General features: G+C 47.3%; 1 pseudogene; it reads left to right on the top strand.

The window, feature by feature from the left end:
* Positions 1–1,604: 1,604 nt before the first annotated feature.
* LOC144326367 (uncharacterized) lies at positions 1,605–5,339 on the top strand (annotated as a pseudogene).
* The last annotated feature ends 9,803 nt before the right edge of the window (positions 5,340–15,142 follow it).

Below are 15,142 nucleotides of genomic sequence, written 5' to 3'. Positions count from 1 at the left end.
GCAGACCAGACATAGCGTTTGCTGTCAATCTGCTCAGTAGAGAGGCTTCAAGTCCTAGTGTGCAGGCCTAGAATGTTATTAAACGGGTGCTACGTTACCTGCAAGATACCAAAGACTTTTGCCTCAAGATGTCAGCTGAGGGTGGTGTCAAGCTGACTGCCTGGGTGGATTCAGATTGGGCTAACCTTGAGGACCGCAAGTCAGTGTCAGGCCTAGTGGTGAAGTTTGGGAACTCAGTAGTTGGGTGGAGATCCCGAAAGCAAAGTCTCATAGCGCTTTCGTCTACTGAAGCTGAGTTTAGTGCGCTATCTGAGGTTTGTAGAGAGCTGGAGTTCTATGCGTGTTTGGTCCAGGAACTCTGTGGAGAGCATTGTCTTCCCGTCGTGGTGCACGAAGACAATCAACCGTGCCTCAAATTGGCCGAGACGGCACAATTCAAGGCCAGGACCAAACATCTGGATATACGTTTTCAGAATGTGTGTCAGAGCGTTCGTGAGGGGCTAGTTGCTCTAAAATACTGTCCCTCAGCCAAGAACCTCGCTGATGGCTTCACGAAGCCATTATCCTTCTAGAGGCATGAGGAGTTCTGTGAAGGTCTGTGTTTGGGGTGAGCATTGTTGCTTATTTCCCCCAGATGCAGGACAAGAGGGGGTGTGGAGTTTGGAGTTTACAGGGTTAAAACTCCTTGGTGTCCTGTATCTGGGAGGGGCTTGACGCAGGGCCGTACGTCACAGGCTTTGTCCGTCTTTGTCTGTGAGAGTTGGTTTCACTTTAGACTGAGAGACGCTGCAAAGAAGCTGCGTGTGCTCTAAGCACCGGAGAGATGCCGGAAAGTTCTGATGGATTTATTGCTGTGTAAATAAACACTTTTAGAGATAGCAACGGACTGTCTCTGGACTGATTTATCCCTCTATCTCACACGGACTGCAGGACCGCTGCAACTCTGTTTTTCTGCCCAGGTCAGCCCCAGCAGAGCTACGCAGGGGAGTGCTGACTGGACAGCAGGATTAATTGGCAAAGAGTTCACAGTGACCCAAAGCAGTGAAGATTTGTTTTGCATTTTGAGATTTTTGAGCTTTTGATTTTAGAATTTTGAGAAATTTTTGAATTTTGAATATTTTTCAAATTTTTGGTTTTTTAAGATGGCTAGAGCAACTTTTGATAGTGATGCAAAACTAGGAATGCCTGTGCTAAATGAATATAATTTTGTAATTTTGTGCACTGGAAGCAGCGCTTAATAGCGTGTTTAGATTCAAAACTTTAGAACAGCCTCAGCCTACAGGATCATCTGAGGAAGCTTTAGCCAAGAATAGCGAAGCCAGACACATAATTTTGAGTGGACTTCATGATGAGCATCTATCATTAATAAATAGTAGAGATGATGCACCTCAAATCTTAAAAGATATTGAGCGCATGTATGGAGAATCTACCATGAGCTCCTACAGAAGCTTGATGTATAAATTAACCAGATTGAGGATGAATTCAAAAGAGGAATTCACAGAGCACATTAACAAGTTTACTGAGATTATTCAGAGGATTGATCTAACTCCCAAAGCTTTTGATGATATTACAAAGATATCATTCTTGTTATCATCGCTTGGACCAAGATTTAACGCATTTGTAAGCCTCATGGACCACAGAGAAGGTCTAACCTTTAAAGACTTGATCAGTCATTTAAAACAGGAATACAGAGAGAGAGCTGAATCTCCAGTGAGAAATGCTAGAAGCAAGGACAGTAATTATGCATCTAGGCAATTTACAAAGTCCAGAGAGATGCCCATGAAAGTGGTTTGCTTCAATTGCAACAAGGAAGGGCACATTGCAAAGAACTGCAGAGCTCCTAAGGCAAAGAAACCCCACCCCTTTCAGCCAAAAGGGGAAAAGAAGGGGAAATGTGAATGCACATGGCTACTGCAAGAAAGGAATTTAACTGTCCAGAATCGTGAAAATAAACGTAATAAGTGGATTATTGATTCAGGTGCCAGCTCTCATTTTTCATTTGAAAAGGACTATTTTAATGAGATAAATGATGAAGAAGGATCTGAAATTGAGATTGCAGATGGCAACATTGTTAAAGCAAAAGGTGCAGGTTCCATGAACCTGAAATGCAATATAAACAATGAATCCATTGAAAACACAATCTCTAGAGTTTTGTATGCACCAGAGCTGAGCTGCAATTTAATCAGCGCGTCCACTTTGGACAGGAAAGGTTTCCAGATCACATTTGGAAATGGAGAATGTAATGTGACTAAAAATAGTAAAGTGTTTGCTCAAGCCAAGCTAATAAATGGTGCATATGAGATTAATCTTTCAGAGAACCAGTCTGCAAAAGTGGCACATTCCAGCCAGAAGGATGAGGCAGATCTGGACCTATGGCACAGAAGGCTTGGACACAGAGACACCAGCATTATTCTGGATCTACAGAAAAGAGATCTTGTAAGAGGTTTGAAGGTAAAACAGAGCAACAAAGCTCCAGTAAAGTGTATAAGCTGTATTACTGAAAAGGCTGTAAAACCTTCATTTCCACGTTGTGCAGAACACAGAAGCACCAAAGTGCTTGACATTGTGCACACTGACTTATGTGGACCCATGAATGTTCCCTCACTGGTAAAGAATAGATATATATTAATATTTCTGGATGATTTTTCAAAATACTGTGTTGTCTATTTCCTCAAAGAAAAGAGTGAGACAGTGGACAAGCTCCAGGACTACATTGTCATGCTCAAGAACAAGTTCCAAAGAGCTCCAGCTGTGTTAATGAGTGACAATGGAGGTGAGTACTGCTCAAATGAAATGCAGGCTCTCCTGGCCAAAGAAGGAATTGCACACGTAACCACAATTCCTTACACACCACAGCAGAATGCCATAGCAGAGAGAAAGTTTAGATCCATTATGGATATGACAAGGTGCATGCTAAAAGATGCATGTTTGCCACAGAAGCTGTGAGCAGAAGCGGTATACATAGCAGTTTATTTGCAGAACAGATTGCCAACTAAAGGAGCAGAGCGCACACCATTTGAACTTTGGCATGGGAAAACTCCCAGTTTGTCGCATATACGTGTGTTTGGAAGTCTGTGTTACTACCACGTACCCAAAGAACACAGACATAAGCTTGACTCCAGGGCAAAAGCAGGTATCCTTGTGGGATACGCCTCTGGAGGCAAAGGATACAGAATCTTGGACTTACAAACTGGTAAGACAAATGCGCACCATGCAGTTTATTTTGATGAATATGGCAAAGCCGACACTCAGAATAGTGTTGTGGACTCTTCCAATGAGTCAGAAAGGACTCAAGAGTTTGTATATTTCCCTTCAGAAACCCCACAAAGTACTAATCTGCCTTCGAGTGTTATAGCCCCCCCCTACGGGCGACGCACCAGAAGACGCAGAGGACCAGACCCCTGGCGGCACCAGAGACGAAGAGGAGGACTCAGATGGGGACATGCCAGTGTTGGAGGAGGATGAGGAAGCTGATGCGGTTGCAGAATCAGAGGTCAGATGCTCATCCAGAACCAACAGAGGTGTCCCACCATTACAGCTGTCCTACTTTGCAGGGTTGGCGTTTCCACAGGAACCTTCCACTTGGGAAGAGATACAGGAGATGCCAGCTGCTGAAGACAGTCTCTGGAAGAAGGCCGCGCAGGAGGAGAGATGGTTGCACTGCATCAGAACAAGACCTGGACACTCACTGAGCTGCCTCCCGGTAAGAAGGCCATTGACAGTAAATGGGTTTTCAAGGTTATGAAGGGGTCAGAAGGAGAAGTGCAGCGCTACAAAGCTAGACTTGTAGCACAGGGATTTTCACAGCGTTTTGGTGAAGATTATGATGAAGTTTTTGCACCAACCATGAGGTACAGCAGCGTAAGAATGCTCTTAAGCATTGCAGCCTCCAAGCAAATGAGGGTGAAACACATTGACATTGCTACTGCTTTTCTTCACGGGCAGATTTCTGAGGAAATTTACATGAAACAGCCCAAAGGTTTTGTAAAACCACATGAGGCCCATTTAGTATGCAAACTGCAGAAAGGACTTTACGGACTTAAACAGGCTGCTAGAGCCTGGAACCAGAAGTTGCATAAAATGCTGACGCAACTTGGGTACAAGCAAGGCAATGCTGACAAGTGCTTGTACAGTAAGTCAAATAATGGACAATTTTAATATATCCTAGCATTTGTTGATGACCTGATTATTGCCACAGCAAGTGAAAAAGACTATACACAGATAGTAAAACACCTTAGCAAAGAGGTGGAGGTCAAAGAGCTGGGAGATCTCCAGTACTACCTCGGGATCCAAGTTGAGAGAGAAGAGGACGACTCATTTCTTCTCAGCCAAAAGGAAAAGATCCACGAACTGATTGAATGAATGCAGATGCAAGACGCACACCCAGTTGCTACACCAATGGCTACTGACTTTTTGAAAAATCAGCAGGATTCAAAGCAGATGCCAGACAACAGTAAATACAGGTCAGCAATTGGTAAACTTTTGTATTTAGTTACCACATGTAGACCTGACTTAGCTAATGCTGTGGGGATTCTTAGCAGAAAGGTGAATTCTCCCACTGAGCATGATTGGGCAGGTGTAAAGAGGGTGGTGCGGTATTTGAAGGGTACCATGAATTGTAAATTAAGGTTACCAGCCATCAGAGACCCTAAGTTGGTTGGGTATACTGATGCGGATTGGGCTGGGGATAATGCTGACTATAAATCAACAAGTGGTCATGTTTTTATGTTTGGGGATGGACCTGTTGCGTGGGGCAGTTATAAACAGAGCTGTGTAGCATTATCTTCCACAGAATCAGAATACGTTGCAGCAACAGAAGCGTGCAGAGAGATCACCTGGCTTGATCAACTGATCAAGGACTGTGGGTTGGTGAGAAAGGGACCTGTCAGCTTGCTAGAGGACAATCAGAGTTGTCTGAAGCTGACACAGAGTGAGAAGTTCCTAGCAAGAACAAAACACATTGGGGTGAAATACCATTATATACACCAGATGATCCAAGATGGACTAGTGGAACTGTCTTACCGCAGCACCGAAGAGATGACTGCTGACATCCTGACAAAGCCCCTACCAAGAGAGAGTTTCCAGAATCTACGTGTCAAGCTGGGACTCTGGGTGGTTGAATAAAGTTGTTTATGTTTTGTGTATGTTGCATTGCCTGAGAAGGGTTATGTGGGATGTAAAACACAGGAGCAGTCAATTACAACATTCCTAAATTTTACATGTTTAGACATGGGGAGGGATGTTTGTCCAGCCAGCAGGTAAACTTCCTGGGACAGACTTCCTCCACATGTGACTAGAGGTGGGTGTGGCCTCACCTATGCAGGTAATGACAAAAGCACAGGACAGGGGCAGCCATCTCTCTCTCTCTCCTCTTCCTTCGAAGAAGCAGCATCTGCTAAGAGAGGACAAAGGGACTATCTTCTTATAAGATAGATTCTAAATGTATATTACTTTATAAAGCTGTCTGCCTTCTGGGATCCGATTGTGAACAGAATGTGAGTAAACTCTTTTTTATACTTTTGTAAAGGACTGTGTCGTGTCTTCTATTTTAAGAGGGAATAAAGGGGAAATTACCAGAGTGATTATTATAGAGGTTCTAGCGAACCTGAGCACACGTTACCGTTGCAAACTTAAACAAAGGGGAATGTCTTACTCTGCTGATATTTTGGGAACTTGTTAGCACAAGTTGGATAAGGATATAATCAGTCAATATATCCTCTCCTGCATCCCTGAACATTCCCACACTGCACTGGATCAGGCCGGACCGGCAGAAGTTGTGCCCACACTCTGGGATGGTCACTGTGTCGTAAGAGAGTCAGGGTCAGAGAGGGGAATGAAGGAGAAGGACCCTACCAATATCAAATAGATCGTATTCTGCCTTAACACCCTACAAGAAGGTCAACTGTGCCTTGGGGAATGGATCGTTTTTCGCTGTATCGAATTGTATCATTTTTGCTGTATCTTTCTCATTGACTTTAAGAATAGATCTGAATGTATTTTTTGACTCAAATGTATTTTTCCTCAAAATGCTGTACTTTTCTAAATGTATCCAAATGTATCCAAATGGGTTTTTGTATTTCCCCCCAGTCTCATCGCCTAGAGAATGTTCCAGACCTTAAATTGTATTACGAATCTGCTTGTTTGGTATGGATCAGGGACTGGATGAGATTGGACAAGCAAGAGGCATTAGAACTAGAAGGACATGGCAACAGATTTGGTTGGCATGCATACTTATGGTACGGGAAAGGGGAGATTCATAGAAGCTTTTACAACCATATAATCAGGAAATCATTAATGAGAGTATGGGAGAGATATAAAGACTTATTGGAACAAAAGACTCCGTGGTGGCTTTCACCACATGAAGCATTACTGCTCAAACCACTTGGAAAGAAAGGAAAATGGCTCACATATGTTGATTTATTAAAGGACCATGATGGAAAATGGAAATTAAGAGATTATGATGAGATCAAAGACCACTTTCAGAGTTGGTTGCATTATCGACAACTACATGAAACATATAAAGAAGACTGTAAGAAAGGATTTAGTTATACTAGATCTAGGTTTCAAACGGAAGTGATTGAAGGGAAAGTGAAACTACTGAAGGCCGCATGTAGCATACTATTAGAATGGGAGACGAAAGATGAAGAGGTAAAATCAGTTATGATTAAATGGGCACAAGATGTAGGTCACAACATTATGATGGAAGATTGGGTTAAATTATGGAAAACTGACTTAAAATTTACAGATTGTTCCCTATTGAAGGAGAATTACATGAAGATGATGTACAGATGGTACACAACACCAGTGCAGTTAGGGAAAATGTACAAAACTAGTTCAAATAGATGTTGGAAGTGTAAGGAAAAGGAGGGAACATTTTATCATATGTGGTGGGATTGTAAAGTAATTAAAAATTTTTGGGAAATGATATACAATGAATTGAAGAAAATGTTCCATTTAACATTTGTTAAAAAACCCGAGGCATTTTTGTTGGGGGTTGTCAGGGAACTGCCATCGGAGGAACCGGTGGTGGAAGGGCTCACGCAGGCTGAGAGAGACTCAGCAGCTGAAGCAGGAACCAGCAGGGGGAGAGGTGGGTCTCTGGTGGAGGGGCTCACGCAGGCTGGGAGAGACTCAGCAGCTGAAGCAGGAACCAGCAGGGGGAGAGGTGGATCTCTGAGGGAAAGCGAGCAGGAGGGAGGGCTCAGGGACACGTCCAGCGAGAACAGTGGGGAGGTATCTGAAGCTCCCATAGGGAGACCCACTCCTCGCCGGAAACTGTCACGCCGTGAGTCCAGAAGACGTGTTTCCGTTAAGGAGCTTTTATGCTGGAAACGATTCCGAAAGCAACCACTGTCAGAATCTGCAAGTGACTAGAGCAGCCATGTCTGAGGGGCTCTGTCACAGACAGAAGTTTGTGGGCTTGAACAAACTCTGAGGGACTACGATTTTACGCACAAGCAGCTCATCATCCCATCACAGCATTCCGACAGTCTTTGTAAGCTGTTTGTGCAGGAGAAGGCATCATGAGCGAACCAGCCGGAACCGGGCAAGCAGGAGTTGGAGCAGGGCCAAGCCTGGAGGAAAGCTACCGGGCGTTGGAGATCCAGCTAGCGCTGCAGACGGCAAGGCTTGAGGAGAGAAGGGCTCAGGATGCAGACAGAAGGGGAAAAGCCACCCAGTTCCCCAGAAAGGTACCAGGATTGGTGCAGAAGTTTGGGGGGGACCCCAAGGACTACCATGCCTTTAGAACAGAGATGCAATATGCCCTCAATGTGCAGTTTGATGAATTCCCTGACGAGGAATCGCGAGTGGCTTTCGTGATTGGGCATCTTGAAAAGGGAGCGCGGGATTGGGTGAGACCCATGATGGCAACGAATAGTGCCGTCCTAAAGGACACAATGAAGTTCTTTCGTGCCATGGATCTGATGTTTTCCAGCGATATTGAGCAGGGAGTGGTGCGCAGGCAGCTAATGGCTTGCAAACAGGGGAGCCGATCTGTCCGTGAGTACTGGACTGAGTTCACCATGCTGGTTCACAGATTGGGGTGGGACTTATCGGCGGAACCCATTCAGATGCTATTTGAAGAAGGTCTGGCTTCGGTTGTGAAAGATGAACTGGCCCGGGGTCCCAGGGCGGATTCTATGGATCAGCTGAGCAAATCTGCGCTGACCATAGGAGCGCGCCAGGAGGCGAGAGCTTTGGAGAGGCGGGAAGGGAAGGGGGAACGTTGGAAGGAGTTCCGCATTCCAGACATTCCAGAGACAACTTTCCCGCCGGCAGAGCCGATGGAAATCGGAACAGCGCGCGCGCGCGCAGTTTCAAAGCCCAGTGAAGGGGGAAAGAAGGAGGGAAAAGGCGCCCGGAAATGCTATCTCTGCCAACAGCCAGGTCACTTTGCCAGAGTCTGCCCCCAGAGGAAGGAATGGCAAGGGATGGTGGGAGCTGTTGAGGGTAGAGAGGAGGAAAAACCGGAGCAAGTAAAAGCCAACGCCTGGTTGCCACCGTCGGGGCACAGCAGCCAGGCCAAAGAGCAGTGAAAGTGCCCACGCCGGAACCTCCTAAACCTGCCCTAGTGATTGAAGTGTCGCTAGAGCTGCAAAACGGATACCCCCTAAAGATAAAGGCGCTGTTGGACTCAGGCAGCTCCTGCAATTTCATAAGCAAGGAGTTTGCAGCTGAACACCAGATACAGACGATCCCTTTAAGCAACCCCCTGCAGGTGACCACGATCGATGGCAGGGAGTTGTTGGGAGGAGAAGTCAGCTTGCAGACAGTCCCAATGATAATGAAGGTGGCAAGGCACACCGAACTGATAGCTTTTAATGTGGCCACCTTGGGAGGAGCCCCTATTATTTTGGGGATGAGCTGGCTAGCGTTACATGACCCGCTGGTGGGCTGGCATCAGAGAGTGGTTTCCTTTAGTTCAGCACATTGCTTAGAACACTGCAAAGGGGGGAAGGGTTCAGCAGGGGCCCAAGCCACCCTAGCAGGGACGGAAGTAATGGAGAAAGTGAAGGTACCACGACAATACGCAGATCTCAGCAACGTGTTCAGCGAGAAGGAAGCTGACCAACTACCCCCGCATAGACCCTTTGACTGTCAAATCAATTTACTCCCTGGGGCACAGCTTCCTGTAGGCAAGTTGTACGCCATGTCAGACAGAGAAATGCAGGAGCTAAGGGAGTTCATTGACAAGAACCTGAAGAGAGGTTTCATCAGAGAGTCCAGAGCGGTGGGAGGTAGCCCAGTGTTTTTTGTGGATAAAAAAAACACGGACAAGCCGAGACTTGTGTGTGACTTCAGGGGATTAAACGCAGTGTCAGAACCAGTGGCCTTCCCAATGCCCAGGATTGACGACATTTTGACCAGGGTGCGGAAGGGAAAGATTTTTACAAAGCTGGACCTAAGGGGGGCGTACAACCTGATACGTATAAGGAAAGGGGATGAATGGAAAACCACCATGTTCACCCCTTTGGGGGTATTTGAATATTTAGTTATGCCATTTGGATTACAAGCAGGGTTGGCGTGCTTCCAAGCTTTTATGAACCACGTACTGGGGCCTTTGCTTTACAAGAATTGTGTGGCCTTCCTAGATGACGTGTTGGTGTATTCTGAGAATGAGGAGCAGCATGTGAGAGACGTCAGAGAAGTGTTGAGCAGGCTGCAGGCCAACCGGCTGTGGGTGAAACTGGAGAAGTGTCAGTTTCATGCCAAGGAGGTGGAGTTCCTGGGGTACCGCCTGTCAGACAAGGGATTGGCCATGGATCCCGGCAAGGTCCAGGCAGTGCTGGAATGGAAAACACCCAAAACAAAGAAGGATGTGCAGAGGTTCCTAGGGTTTGGGAACTTTTATCGTAAGTTCATCTGAAACTTTGCCCACCTGACGGCGCCCATTACGGACTGTCTCAGCAGTAAGAAGAAATTAGTTTGGACTGAGGAGGCGGAGCGAGCTTTTGAGGAACTGAAAAGGGCCTTCGCCTCGGAAGAACAACTTCTGCATGTGGACTTACAAAAAAAGATGAGGGTCGAAACAGACGCATCAGAAAGAGCCAATGGCATCCTCCAGCAATATTTGAGGTGTTATGTCAATGACAGAGAGAATGATTGGGTGGAGAAGCTGGCGTTGGCGGAATTTGCCTACAACAATGCGGAGAACGTGTCCACGGGGATGAGCCCCTTTTTGGCTAATTACGGGTGCCATCCCAGGGCTTTCCCAGGAGGGGAGGGGGAGAGATGGAGCATTCCAGCTGCCGAACAGTTCGTTGAAGAAATGGAAGCGATCCATCGCCAGCTCCAACTAAATTTAGACAGGGCCAAGGAGGAATATAAGAGGCAGGCAGACAAAAACAGAAGAGAAGGTGAAACCATTAGGGTGGGGGACCAGGTGTGGCTGTCAACCAAAGGGTTACCCTTCAAAGGGGGTTGTAAGAAGTTAAGACCCAAAAGACTGGGCCCATTTGAAGTCACGCAACAGGTCAACCCAGTGGCTTTCAGACTCCGGTTACCGAACCACATGAAGCTGCACCCAGTTTTCCACAGGTCGTTGCTGTCACCGTATAAAGGGGACAGAGAAGGGAGGGTCACTCGGGGACCAGCAATGGAGGAAAGGGAACAAAGCTACCATGTAGCGGAGATCCTCGATTCCAGGTGGAAGGGAGATCAAGTAGAGTATTTGGTAATGTGGGAAGGGGAACCGTAGTCGGAAAACACCTGGGTCATGGCTGAGGATGTCAATGACGAGGTTTTAATAGAAACTTTTCATCAGAGGTTCCCACGTAAACCTCAGCCTGTAGCGAGGTTCCGGAGGGAATACTTTGCCACCACCGACGAAGAAGAGGAGTTGGAGGGGTTCACAGATTCCGAGGAGGAGGAGGAGTCAGCGAGCCGGAACGGAGACCGATGGAGGGAAATGTTCGAGACGTCTGAAGATGAAGAGGATTCTTTTCAGGGTTTTACCTCCTCACCACCCAGAGGAGAGGGAACGGGAGGGGGTGAAGGGGGCCCTGGAGGGGAGGTGGATGTCAGGGAACTGCCATCGGAGGAACCGGTGGTGGAAGGGCTCACGCAGGCTGAGAGAGACTCAGCAGCTGAAGCAGGAACCAGCAGGGGGAGAGGTGGGTCTCTGGTGGAGGGGCTCACGCAGGCTGGGAGAGACTCAGCAGCTGAAGCAGGAACCAGCAGGGGGAGAGGTGGATCTCTGAGGGAAAGCGAGCAGGAGGGAGGGCTCAGGGACACGTCCAGCGAGAACAGTGGGGAGGTATCTGAAGCTCCCATAGGGAGACCCACTCCTCGCCGGAAACTGTCACGCCGTGAGTCCAGAAGACGTGTTTCCGTTAAGGAGCTTTTATGCTGGAAACGATTCCGAAAGCAACCACTGTCGGAATCTGCAAGTGACTAGAGCAGCCATGTCTGAGGGGCTCTGTCACAGACAGAAGTTTGTGGGCTTGAACAAACTCTGAGGGACTACGATTTTACGCACAAGCAGCTCATCATCCCATCACAGGGGTTGTAGGGAAAGACCTGCCAAAAAAGTTGGAAAACATCTTCATGTATGCGACAACGGCCCCGAGAGTTCTGGTAGCACAGGGATGGAAGACTGGAGAAACTCCGACTAAAGAATCATGGCAAGAAAAATTGATGGACTATGCAGAACTGGCAAAACTGACACATAAACTACGAAATAAGGATAACTGTGACTTTAAGGATGAATGGGAACCTTTCACAAAGTATTTGAAGATGCAACAAAGCGAACTGGACTCCTTGGCAGGTTTTGAATAAACATTCACAATTTTTTTACTGATAATAATAAGCTAAATAGTTGGAGGATCTATACAACTCTGTAACATGCAGAAAATAGCATTATTGGAGAAACCAAAGACTGGAACTGAGGGAAGTCGGAGGGATAAGGATATGTTTTTGGAAAATATGTTTTGTTATAATTTTGAATAAAATTTATTTTAAAAAAAGAGAGAATGTTCCTTAAATGTAACAATCACTTGTTCCAAATGTATTTGATTCAAATGTATTTGAGTGTATACTTTTAAGGGAAAACGTAGCTAGGAAAATGTGGAGATTATATATATATATATATATATATATATATATATATATATATATATATATATATATATATATTGCTTATAGTGCCTTTGAACGGTCAACGTTCCACCCTCTATCCTTTCGCTGCCAAAAACACTCTCCACACCACACTGCCATCTACTGGGTCTACAAATAATACCATGAATACACACAAATACAAGCTCTAAAATAAATTAGTTTTATTTTCCCATAAGTATGCAAACATAAGACTATCACACCCGAATTGATAGCTATGCAGAACAGGGTTTTCCCCCCTCCCTCCATCGGATAGCTGCCTGCGCGGCTGTCTTTGAGGGGGGTGGAGGGAGGAACGGGCGGGATCGACATCGGATAGCTGCCTGCCTGCCTGCCTGCGTGCCTGAACATGCCGTGCACCCGGGGGGGGGGGGGCGCTGCGATCGGCGCCCATTGGGAAGGAACAAGACAGGAAAAGGAAGGAAATGGGGAAGGTTTTTTTAAGGCCCCACTTTTCACATGGTGTCCTGTTGTGTGGTCGGAAAGTACTCTTTATTGTTTGATTTGGGTTAATGTCAGAATAAAAGCGAGTTCCTTCAAAATAACACATTCCTTTTTATCTTACCAATTTCTCATATTGTAAGAAGCGGAAGAAGAAACCATAGAGAGCATTAATATTTTCCTTCTGATCAATATAGTCAAACATTACAATTATCCATTTTGGAATGAGCACCTATAGGGAGAAGACAGATATCAGTAAGCCAAAGCAAGACCAAGACAACAAACCCCTTCTGGAATATGGTCAGCGTGTACAACATCTAGCTGAATCATCACCAGGATAACTAAGTCAGACTGGGGGAAATATCATTCTTCAGAACCAAGACATCATTACCATGCTTTCCAAGTTACCTGAAAGTCACTAGAACACTTGCGAGCACAGAGCCAAGACACAGCTGAAAGAAGAGAATCCTCTGTTAGTACGGAAATGGGAATCAGATTCTTCAGTAGCCTAGTGCTTATCACTGTGCCTGCAAGACATTGAAAGACACTGCTTAACATTCTTAACATCTTCACTATTGATAATTTCTCACAAGCAAGAAGCAGCCCAGGTTCTTGTTAAGGGAGAAGGCAGGGCAATGCAGCTACTTTGACATACTTTATTGCCAAGGGGAAAGAGAAGCCAAAACATGTTTTCTTTACCAAGCTTGGCACTGAGTGCGATGTTCAGCAAGTTATGAATTTCTTCTGGTGCCAAGCCTCTCTCTTGCGCAATCTTTTCCACAGTCTCCAAAGGACTCTGCAAAGCTCCATGCTTTCGTGAGGCACTATCTTGAATTAGAAAAAAGGCAAAGTGTGATTCAATTTGAAATATACTCAGAGTCGAGAGTGGATTTCATGCTCTTTATTCAACTCATAATGGTGATGTAATGGTTCTAGGGGCTGCTTGTGCGTAAATCGGCGCCACCCTTGGTTGGTTGCCTTAGTGAACCCTTTCTGTCTGGACAGCCACGCGCCCGTGGCTGTCTCAGTCGCTGGCAGAATCCGTTAGTGGGTGTTTCTTGAACTTCTACCAGCATAAAAGCTCTTTGACGCCTAGTCTCCGCCTACTTTCCCTGCGCGGAAGCCTTCTGCGCAGGGAGGGTGTGGGCATCGGAGGACCCGTGCTCTCCCCACTGGTCCCCGGCGAGGAGTCTTGGAGCCACCTCGCCGATTCCCCCATCTGCCCCCCTTCTCCACTGGTGCTACGCTGATTTCCTTCCCCAGAAGACATGCTGCTTCTCTCCCTCCCGGGACGCTCTCCGGCATCCCTCTGGAGCCCTCCCTCTCCCTCTGGCTCCGATGGCAGTTCCCTGACAGGTGAGGAGGAATGAAAGTCCCCACAAAGTATCTGCTTTATGTACATTATTTACACAATGGGCTGCACGTGATTGGCTAATTCCGGAATTCTCCTGTAGGCCAATCAGGTTGTGGATTCACTTCCATCTGGAGCTGGATTGGGTGGCTCCTGCAGACCAATCATACTGCTGCATTGTTCTAAGACCAATCAGACTGCTGTATTCTGAATCCTATTGTTCTGGGACCAATCAGACTGCTGCATTTTGGATCCTATTCAACTCAGTACATAACACCCCTCCCCTCTAAGTTCCAGTCCTGCCTGGGAGTTCGCATTCATAGTCCTCAAGGTACGCCGGCGGCCTACGTGTGCGTTGCGGCCTGGGGTGTTCCCTGGTCCGGGGTTCAGGTTCTGGCTCGTGTTCCAAGGATGCTGGCTGTGATGGGGCCATTTGGTCTGGGGCATCCGGCTCACTCAGTCATGGTTCCGGTTCCGGTGTCCTTTCGGCCTCACGGGTCCTCTCTGTATTTACTGATTCTGCCTCTCCTGCTGGCCCCTCCTGTTCTACGGGCCTCACTGCCCCACTGTTCCCTTGGGACTCCTCTGACCTGTCCTCCTCCTGGTTTCCCCCCAGGAATCGTTGCCGTATCTGGTCGCAGTGGCGGCGCCAGCATTGCCCCCCATCCGTTAGCACCTCGTACGACACGGGGCCAGTGACCCTGGTGACTGTGGCGGGTACCCATGGTGGGCCTGCCCCAAAATTCTTTGCGTACACTGGGTCCTAGGCCACAAAGGTCCGGGGGTTCCTGCCTTCGCCCACCACTACCTCATCCTGAGCTCTATCGCGGTGAAGGCGGTCCAATCTGATTGCAAGGCGCCGGCCCATTAGTAGTTCAGCGGGGTTCTGGCCAGTCGTTGAGCTGGGGGTGCTGTGCTGTGCTAGAAGGAATGTCGCAAGGCGGTACTCCCAATCCCCTTGCGTCATGCGGCGGAGGGTGTCCTTGGTGGTCCACACCATGCGTTCTGCTTGGCCATTGGTGGCAGGGTGGAATGGCGCCGAACGGATGTGGCAGATGGCGTTCTGCGCTGTGAAGGTTTGGAATTCTCCTGATGTAAATGCGGTTCCGTTGTCTGAGACGAAAGTGTCAGGGAGCCCGTGGGTTGCAAACAGCCTGCGTAGTACCCGGATGGCTGCGGACGTGGAAGTGGACGGTACCAGTGCGACTTCCAGCCATTTGGTGTAGGAGTCCACCA

Source organism: Podarcis muralis, chromosome W, assembly GCF_964188315.1.
Source record: "Podarcis muralis chromosome W, rPodMur119.hap1.1, whole genome shotgun sequence".
Lineage (NCBI taxonomy): Eukaryota > Metazoa > Chordata > Lepidosauria > Squamata > Lacertidae > Podarcis > Podarcis muralis.
This window is presented reverse-complemented; position numbering and strand designations above follow the sequence as displayed.